Raw genomic sequence first — 10,641 nt, 5'->3', positions numbered from 1 at the left:
CATAAAGCACAACGTCAACAAAGGAACTATTAATCGAAGGCAAGACGAATAATATCGGCTTCATAGATACGAGGTCGCGTCTGCATTATATGATATATAGACTAGTATGGCCCAAAGATTCTAAAATACGATCTGCGCATCGTGATGTATTTTTGTAATCTAAATACGGTCTGCATACCGTTAAGTATTTTTGTAACTTTTATTTAAAGTAAATAGATTTTTTATTTAAATAGTGTTAGTCCAAAGAAGCCCATGAAGTGAAGGCCCAAGGGAGCAAGGTGGATGGAGATCCATGATGATTCAAGTGGGAGCTTTTCATTTCTAGTTTTCTTAGGACTAAGGGGCCATACTATGTCATGTTTTATTGCATTAGTAGATTATGCATGTTAGATTTTATTTATGTTGATTGATGATGCGCTAGAGTTCACTAAATAATCACAACATAAATGAATCTAGGTCCCAGTAATATTGAGATTGCTTTTCCAATTAGATACCCAATAATCCTTCGATCGTGAGTGATGAGTCAGCCTCAGCAGAGTGTCACTTGTTATCTTGGGTAATTTGGGGTAGATCACGTTCTACATATTTAATTGGTTATGCTCAACAAGGTTACCTAAAGCGTTTAGAACCTTGAAGCAAAGGGTAATAATTAAGCATGTGATGGTTAATTATTCAACCAAGAGTTACAAGAGTTGTAATCAGTAAAGAGTTTACTCACCTTGAAAATGTAATGCTTGATGGTAGGGCCTCAGTCCGGTCAACTATTACACAAATAAAGGATCTTGGAATCACTTAAAATTCAATTGGGATCAATTAATGTTGAATAAAGTGCTTTAAAGTTACCAAATTGATTCGTATATGGTACTTTAGTGTTAAATTAAACATAATTATTAAACTTTGCCTTATTTTGACATAGATGGGTAGCCGTAATCACAATGACAACAATATTTATAATCTTCGACCATTCCTTGAGAAGGATAGGTTGACAGGAGAAAACTTTTCCACTTGGGAAAGAATGCTAAGGCTCGTTCTGAAATCTAAAGGTAGAGAGGATGTCATTGACACCCCATTGCCAGGACCTCTGCCAGAAAATGCAACTACGGCAGAAGTCAAGAGGCACAAGGAAGCTCATGACAGAGCTGTGCCTATCACTTGCTTGATGATTGCTACCATGGAACCTAGTCTTCAAAAGCGTTTTGAGGATCAGGATGCGTACACAATCATGCAAGAACTCAAAGCTTTGTTTAAGAAACAAGCTAGAGTCGAAAGGTACGAGCTCCATCGTGAGATTCTGGATTGTAGGATGGAGAAGGGTGCCACAGTTCATGATCATGTTTTCAAAATGATCGGCCTTATTCAAAGTATGGAGAAACTAGAGCACCCATACAGTGATGAGATGGCAACAGACATTATTCTCCACTCACTTCCAGAAAGTTTTAACCAGTTTATCATGAATTTTAACATGAATGCGATTGCAAAGACTATGAATCAATTGCACGCAATGCTGGTTAGTGCTAAAAAGCAAATCCCTAAGGAACCTAAGAAGGAAGTTCTTATGATTCAAAAGGGAAAGGGGTTCAAGAAAAAGGGGCAAAAGGCTAGTTCCAAGAGCAAGGGCAAGCAAGTTGCCAAGGCTCCTGAGAAGCCTAAGGCGAAACCAAAACCCAAAGCTGCAAGTGAAAGTGAATGCTTTTACTGCAAGAAGAAGGGGCATTGGAAACGCAATTGCCAGAAATACCTTGACTTCCTCAAGAAGAATGGAGCATCAACCTCAGGTATTATATTATAAACATTTTAACTTTCACTTAGGTATGTGATACCAAGTTGTAGTGCTTAACATTATTAATGTTGTGCAGAAGCTGCAAATAAGTGAGGCTAGCATGGAAATGGAGCTTGAAGGTGCACTAGAAGTGTTCGAGTGGCCAGAGATAGATTCATAGTTTTAATTTCTGAATATTTATCATGATTTTAGAATAATTTCCAGTTTTTGATGAGACAATATTTCGGTTTTCTTGTTTGAATACTGAATTATTTTACTTGGCTTGGACAAGTGTTGATCCATGACCAAGGTATAAATTGTTTTCATTTTGCTAGAAACGAGTTAAATTTGTTTTATGACATTGATATAAGTAGATCAAAAAAGCAAAATTAGATGATTTAAAGTAAACTTACTTATAACAAAGTAAGATTAGGTCACATAAACCATTTTGCACATCCAAAGTTATATTGGGTGGACTCTTATTCTTATATGATTATGAATCACTTGAGAATTAGAAGTCATGCTTGATAAGGTAAGATGACCAAGTTGCCTTTTAGTTGAAAGGGTAAAAGAGCTAAAATGACCTTTTGGAACACAAACATATGATGTATGTGGACCATAAGTTCAAGATTTAGCAAAGAGATTTAACTATTTCATTGCTTTTACTAACGATTTAAGTAAATATATCGATAATTACTTAATGAAGTAAAACTTGGAATCATTGAAAAGTTCAAATTCCAAAATGAAATGTAAAATCAGTTTGATTTGAACAATTTAACACTACAATATGATTGTTGTGATAAATATTTAACTCAAAATCAATGATCATCTACAAGGGAATTGTTGAATTAGTTCACAATCCAGAAACACTACATTTAAAGTGTATGAAGAAAGAAGGAATCAAACTTTGCTTGCCATGGTTCGATCCTAGATTAGCTTTAATGATTTACAAATATCGTTTGAGGATATGCATTTACAACAACAATTGCAAATATACTAAACAGGAAACTTAACCAAAGCAGTAGAAAAGATGTCATAAGAGATATGATTTGGAAATGTTCCAAAAGTTATTTTTTCTAAACAGGATTAAGGTTTATGAAATCAATGTAAAATGTTTACAAAGATGACATAATGCACCCTAAATAAGACAATAGTTCTTCATGGGTTTTCTCATGGACACTAAGAGGTATTATTCCTACAATCGCGTAGAAAACAAAGTGTTTGTTGCTCGCAATAGTGTCTTTATAGAAAGAAATCTCTTCCTACAAAGCCAAGTGGGAGTAAAGTTAGATCTTGATGAGATTCGAGACGAGCAACAAATGGATGTGGATAATACTACATCAGAGACGAGGGCGTATGAAATCAGCTAATTTGATAATTCATATGTCGAAGCAAGCTAATTCCACTAGCGAGGCTTCTGTCGTCCCATTTGAATGAAAGGCTTCAAAGAGTTGAAGAGAATAATTCTATTGTTGCTCATACCTTTGTAGGTTACTTGGGATCAAAACAAACAGTTTGTTGAAATCTTGAGAAAAGGTGGATTCTAAAATTTTCCTATTGGAATGGTTAAAACCCATGCGCTACAAGCAAGCTTTGGATAAGTGTCAACTCAAGAAATGGCTTAAAGCCAAGAAATCCAGTATGGACTCCATGTCTGTAAAGATGTATCAATCCATGATAGTCTTACAAATAGGGTCAAACCTATTAGTTGGGTAAGCCTATTCGGGTTCTTTTAGTAATTGCTGATTTCGATTACGAAGTTTAGCAATGGAGATCAAAATCACCTTCTTGAAATGTTATTGATGGAGGATATGTATATGATACAACCTAAGAATTTTTAAATCCAAAAATCCTAGAAAGTTTTGCAAACTTCAGAAATTCATTTATGGATTGAAGTAAGCATCAGGGAGTTGAAACATTCGTTTTGATTAGGCAATCAAATAGTTTGATTTCCTCAAAGAACGAAAAAGGAATCTTGTAGAGACAAGAAGTTTAGTGGGAGCAATTGGTCTTCTTGGTCATGTATGTAGATGACATACAGTTCATATGAAATGACATATCAATGCTTGAATAAGTCAAGCAGTGGTTAAAGAGTTGTTTCTATATGAAAGACTAAGAGATGTTGAGTACATATTGGGAATTAGGATCCATGAAGTGAATCTTGAAGAATGATTGGACAACATCGAGAGACTTATGTTGATAAGGATCTCGACAAGTTCATGAAGCAAGACTCTAAGAGAGGATGTTTTCCCATGTTTCATGGTAGTACGCTCAGTAAAACTCAGTGCTTTTAAAAGCTAATAGAGTTGAGTTGTATGGATAGTGTACCTTATTCTTTTGCAAAAGGGTCCATTATATGTGCCATGATATGTACAAAGCAAAATGTTACATATGACTCGTGCATGTGTAGCAATTTTTCAAGTAAATTCAAAACAAGCATAATGAAAGTTGCAAAGAGCAAATCCTTGAGTACTTGAGAAGGACCAAAGGAATTTTTCTAGATAATGGTGTTAAAAATGAATAAGTTGTCAAAAGGTTATACGGATGCAAGTTTCCAAACAGGCAAGATGACTTTAGATAGTGATCTAGATACATTTTGTGTTTGTATGAAGAAGGACAGTAAGCTTGAAAGTGTTCAAAGCAGAATACTGTTGCATACTCATTGTCAGAATATGTGTTTTAGCTACAGTAAGAGTAGTTAAGGAGGAAGTTTGGATCAAATTGTCCTGTGACTAAAAGGACACCTTTGCCAAAACAAAGGAGTCAGGGTCACATCACAAATCCAAACAAATAGATATGAGATATCACCTCATTTATGAGATCAATGACAAGCGGAATGTTGTGATCTGCAAAGTTTTATTATGAGTGAGAAATCACTAAACCCCTTCCATAGACTAATATATGAGAGTCATATTAAAGACTTGGATTGAAGCAAGTTATGTAATTCAAGTTGTATATGTTTTGAGAAAACATATTACATAAGGAATGCATATACTTGCAGAATTATGTTTAAAATAGAAATTTAATTTCTCTTATTTAATTATGGCTTTGGAAATTAAATAAAATGTCAAAAATAATTATGGATTGATGGGCTCATCAAGTTAATTTATTTAAATAACCTGGTGAATGAAACGCCACAAGTGAACAAAATTCATATATTATTTAAGTTCCTGGTTCGAAATCATTAAAGTGGACATAAATGATTTCAATAAATGGACTAGCATGTAAGATTGATTGGATAGCGCAGTTTCATGGGCTATAGGGGCATAGAGATGCTCGGTCAATCACTTGGATATGCATGAATGATGCATGATCAAACTATTGACCTTTGAAGTTCAAGTATAGAGCTTCCAGATATATTAGTGGATTCCTTTGACATGAGTGGAACATTGATTTCATTCAATGATTGATTTAACTGTGGTACACTCAAACGTCTACTCGTTATCACAAGATTGGATTGAGTCTACCTATTAACTTAGGGAATGTGTCATGGCCGCTTGAAGAGGGAGAATTCAGAAAATATGTGGCCGCGTTCAAATGCATTACTCAATAATCATTTGGTTTTGTAATTCTAACTCAGATTTCAAGAAATGATTTGTAGATTAATATGATCTCGACATGTGATGCAATCATATTATCAAATCGACACATATTGACTTAAGGAATTTGAATATTGCACACTTGTCTCAGACAAGTGGGAGATTGAAGGAATTATGTCTTCGTCGTGTGCAATTACTAGATATATAAATGGATCAAATTATGGAGATAATTAAGTTCTGACATTTGGGTCGTCGTTTTATCATAGCTAGAGGTACTAACGATCTTTGGGCTGGTAAAATAGCCCAAAGCCCAATTGGACGGATCATATAAGGTCATACAAAGGGTCTAGATCGGGCACGAGAGGACAAGGCCCATGATGGGCCTCATCCTCTAGTATGGCCGGCCACATGGAGTGGATTGAAGGGTTTTGGGCTTCCTAACCCTAGTCTAATTATAATATGATAGACTAGGTGCCTAGGGTTTGCAAAGTAGTATGCAATTATCTGATCAGTGTGATCAAACCCTAATTAGCAAACACGAGACCAACCCCTCTCATACTCCTCTCTATCTCACGGCTCTCTCCTCCTCCCTTGGCGCCAGTGTGGTGGTTCGTGGTGGTGGTAGATCGTGGTGGTCGGTTATTCCAATAAAGGTGGTGATCGCGGTTTTCCTCAATCACTTGACCAATCTAGTATTGGTGGACGGCTCGTTCGAAGCTCGTGGACTAAGTAGAGGAGCAACGCTTGGGGCTCTATTCTCTCCCTGATTTGTCAATCAAATTGCTACGTGGAATTCACACTTCAAAGGTATGATTATGTGTCTTGTGTGTTATGCATGTGTTCTTGGGATTAGGTACTTTTATGAATATGATTCATGATTTTCCGCTGCGTAGTACCTATAAACTCCTACAAAACTAACAAAAGTGAAGTTAGTTAAATTGTCCAAAAGAAACCCGTACAGGCGCGGCCTTCTCCTTGAGGGTGCGCGGCCGCGTAGAAGAGGGTACGGAATAGGGGACACCACAGGCGCGGCCGCGCCATGGCCGTGCGCGCCCGTGCCACCAGCCTGCGCGGTCGCGCCTATGTCGTGCGCGCCCGCGCCTGGGAGCAGGACAACCTCTTCCCCTTCATCTTGATGCTCCTCGTGCGCTCCACTTGATGCACTTGATGAACACGAGAGTTGACAGATTCATGAGGCCTCCACGGTGGGTTCAACACCACATTTGGTGTCCCCACGACTCTAGTGCACAACCTTAGGAAGTTAAAATCTTGCACAACTCTAAACTTGAGCTTCAAAGGGAAGACACTAAGCATCCAAAGCAATGCAAAACCCGGGAAGAGACCTCGGGAAACCTTGGACAACGATCTTCTCCTGATAATAAAAGAAAATAAACAAATAAAAGGGAAAAAGGAAAAATAAACCAAGAAATGCATGCAAGAAAATGGAAAATCAACTAAGGAAAACGTAAACTAAAGAAATAAATAGCAAAACTAAGGAAATAGGAATAAAAAGAGCTACAAAATCAATCTAAAATCACCCTAAAAGAGAACAAATGAGTGCCATAAATGACATTCATCAGTAATCAAGGGATTAATTGAGTTTATATACTTGGTATTGTAGGAGACTTTAAGTTGAGTAATTTCTAGCATTGTGGCCAGTTGGAAAGACAACTTGAGGTGCGTATGCGCATAGGATGTGTTAATTAAGCGTAGTACCATGTTAGGAAGTTAAATTGGTATCAAGTATAAGATTAATATCATGTTAAGTTGTTATTTTGATACTTGGAATGATTGATTGTTTATCCATGTCTTATATGTAAGCATGTGAATATGATGGAATTATTTTTATACTTGATACCAGTTGAAAGTAATTGAATCATGTTATATTATTTAATATTCATTATCTAGAAGGCATGTATTTAATAAGCAAGGCTTATGTTTATTGAAATAAAAGAGCTAAATTTATATTTATTGAGAATGATTCATGATTTTATTCTCACCCATTTATTTATTTTTATATTTTTTTTTGAAGCAATTCTCACCTATTTATTATTGGAGTTGAGTCAAGAAAATAAGTTTATTTATTTACTCACCCACATAAGTTGAGGTCGAGTCAAGAAATTAGTTATTTACTCACTCACATAAGTTGAGATTGAGTCCAGAAAATAAGTTTATTTATTTACTCACCCACATAAGTTGAGGTCGAGTCAAGAAATTAGTTATTTACTCACTCACATAAGTTGAGATTGAGTCAAGAAAGTTCATTGTGCATTTTATGCACCAAGGTAGTAATCGTGCAATTATGTGCACAAAATTAGGTAATGAACCTTAATTAAAATAAATAGTATATATTCACTTATTAATTCAAGAATTAAATTGAGGTATGTGTTGATGATTGTTGTATTGTATTCTTGGTTGATTTGTTGAAGTCGTCACAAGTTAAATTGGTAAATCACGTAAAGTGTAATAGGATACGCACCAAAACTCTTGGAACGTATATACCTTGAATATGAACTTATGGGGGGAGTTATAGGGCTTTATATATAACCATAGCTTGATTATTTTTTATTATTATTATTTTTTTATTATTATTATAATCATTATAATAATAATAATAATAATTATTATTATTATTATCATCATCATCATTATTATTATTATTATTATTATTACTATTATTATTATTATTACTATTATTAATACTATTATTATTACCATTATTATTACTATTATTATTATTATTATTATGTTTATTATTATGTTTTATTATTATTATTATTATTATTATTATTATTGTTATTATTATTATTATTATTATTATGCTTATTATTATGCTTATTATTATTTTTATTTATTATTATTATTATTATTATGCTTATTATTATTATTATGATTTTTAATATTACTATTATTATTATTATGCTTATTATTATTATTATTATTATTATTATTATGATTTTTAATATTACTATTATTATTATTATGTTTATTATTATTATTATTAATTATTATTATTATTATGTTTATTATTATTATTATTATTATTATTATTATTATGATTATTGATATTATGCGCTGGAATTCAGTCACAAGGTGACACTAGTTGGTACTTACTTAGTTATCTCCCAAGTGGGGGATCCCTTATTATTAAGGGATATTTAAGGCAAGGAAACGCGTTCGATGCGTTATCCAAACCTATATATCAATAAATGAAAATAGAGTCATGAGTCAAAGGTAAGTTACTTGTGTTGTATAGCAAGCATGTTTTATTAATTAAATAATTAATTAATTTTTTTATTTATGTCTATTGCTAGGATATTCATATTAGTGTTTTTATTTCTATTGGTTCTTTTGTACTCAGCTTTTGTACTTTGTTGTTTGTGTTTGGCTTTTCTTTGGATTGACTTTACTATGACCCATTTTATATGGCGATTAGTGAGGTTGAACTAAAGTAAAGTACAGGTAGAAGGAGCATGCTGGGATTGAGCGAAGAGGGTTATATGTTATTTTTTTTATTACTTATTGTATTGAATTATTTATTTTATCGTTGACACTAACTTTAATTATTGTTTTAAAATTTTAGTTAGGTTTAAAAGGACCTTTAATGGATCCAACTTATTTGTTTAATGTAAGTTTATTTTAAAGTTGAGTTTGGTTTTATCAAGCTTTATTTTATTTGAGTTTTTGAAAGTTAGTCTTCCACTATGTGACTTTGAAAATAGTCTTAGTCGTTATCACGGTGGCGGTAATATTGTGGATATTTCCTAAAAATGAGTTTTATTTTGAGTAAAAGAGTAATTTAAAAGAAGCGAATTTCCAAGGTATTATAGTTGTCTCACGACAATTCCTACACTTTGCGGCAGCTTTTTGTGTTCTCAAAATTTTCTGATTTTTCGATTCTAGTTGTGAAAGATATTTCCCAATTTTCATAAGTGTAAAATTCCTATGCTTTTGACACATTACAGATGGTCTTTCCAATGCGGACTTTTTTATGCTTATGCCACAATGTTAATCAAAATTACGCACATGAATATCTAGAAAGTTTCAAGTCTCATCCACTCATTCTAAATCAATTAGCAAAATACATTTTAGGAACTAAAATAGAAATCCTCCCCAGTGGAGTCGCCAAAAACTTTAATTAATATTTCAAACATCAACTTTGAGCTCCAATGTCATCATGCATTTAAGCATGGTGGCGTCCAAAGGGAAAGAAGATAAAGCAAAAGAGTCACCAACAAGTTTTAGGAACTTGTAAACCGCCCACGGGTGTGAAGGTTACACCACATTCACAATCACAAAGATCACTAACTCATTAGTGGTCTAGAACCACCGACTGGAAATTCGGGAATGATAGTACGAATAAAACCTAAAAGAGATAGAACCCGCCCTAAATATGCCTCTACTTAATTCTTATGATATCCATGTGCGGCTATCCGATCAACATACATTCAATAAATTAATCCTAAGCATATTTAATGTATATTGGTTGATTATTAATGCACAAATAAATCTATTATTGGATGATCACTTGAATAAAAATCATATTAGCTTAAATCAAATTAATCAGTTATCTTATTAGGCATGATTTCAAATACAAATTTCCTTAAAACCTGTTGAAAATGGCTTGATCAAGCAATAACAATAAATCATGAATAATCAAGCAATGTATAATTATTGACACAACAATCATCATCATAATAATATCATCAGTATATAATTAACAAGATCCTAGGCATGATACTAAACAGATTAATAACAAACCCTAGCATGTCACTAATAATAAAGACCAAAACGTTAACCTAAACATGATACTAGGAATCACAATCAACATTCTAACATGACACTAGAAATTATAAAAGCATCCTAACATGATACTAGAAATTAAAATAATAATCTAAGCATGATATCTACATCAAAAGAATAATTAAGTAATTGAATTACTCACTTTGAAGCCTCATACATCTTTCTATCAAAACAATACACGCGTTAGTAAACTTCAAGAAAGATTAAATCAAACAATAAATCAATAATTGAAATATATATTTGGGACCAAACCCTCAAAACTATCAACCTTTCACGTCGAGCTCTGAGGCAACTTTGAAATTGGCTAGGAGTATGAGGAATCGTGACTAATCAAAGAAATATTAAGGATATGTGTGTTTGATGTGTTTAGGCTAGACTTAGAAAATCAAGAAAGAGAGAAAGATAATGCCACAAATGTTCACATCAGATAACATTTACTTCAACAAATTTCAATTATGTAAGGGAACAAGACACTAAGCATTGAGAGTTCAAACATTTCATGGAGTCGAAATCTAGAATCCAAAATCAAGAGGGGGGGGA

This window comes from Chenopodium album, chromosome 17 (genome assembly GCF_948465745.1).
Source record: "Chenopodium album chromosome 17, dcCheAlbu1.1, whole genome shotgun sequence".
Lineage (NCBI taxonomy): Eukaryota > Viridiplantae > Streptophyta > Magnoliopsida > Caryophyllales > Amaranthaceae > Chenopodium > Chenopodium album.
The sequence above is the reverse complement of the archived record's forward strand: the minus strand, read 5'-3'. Positions refer to the sequence as shown.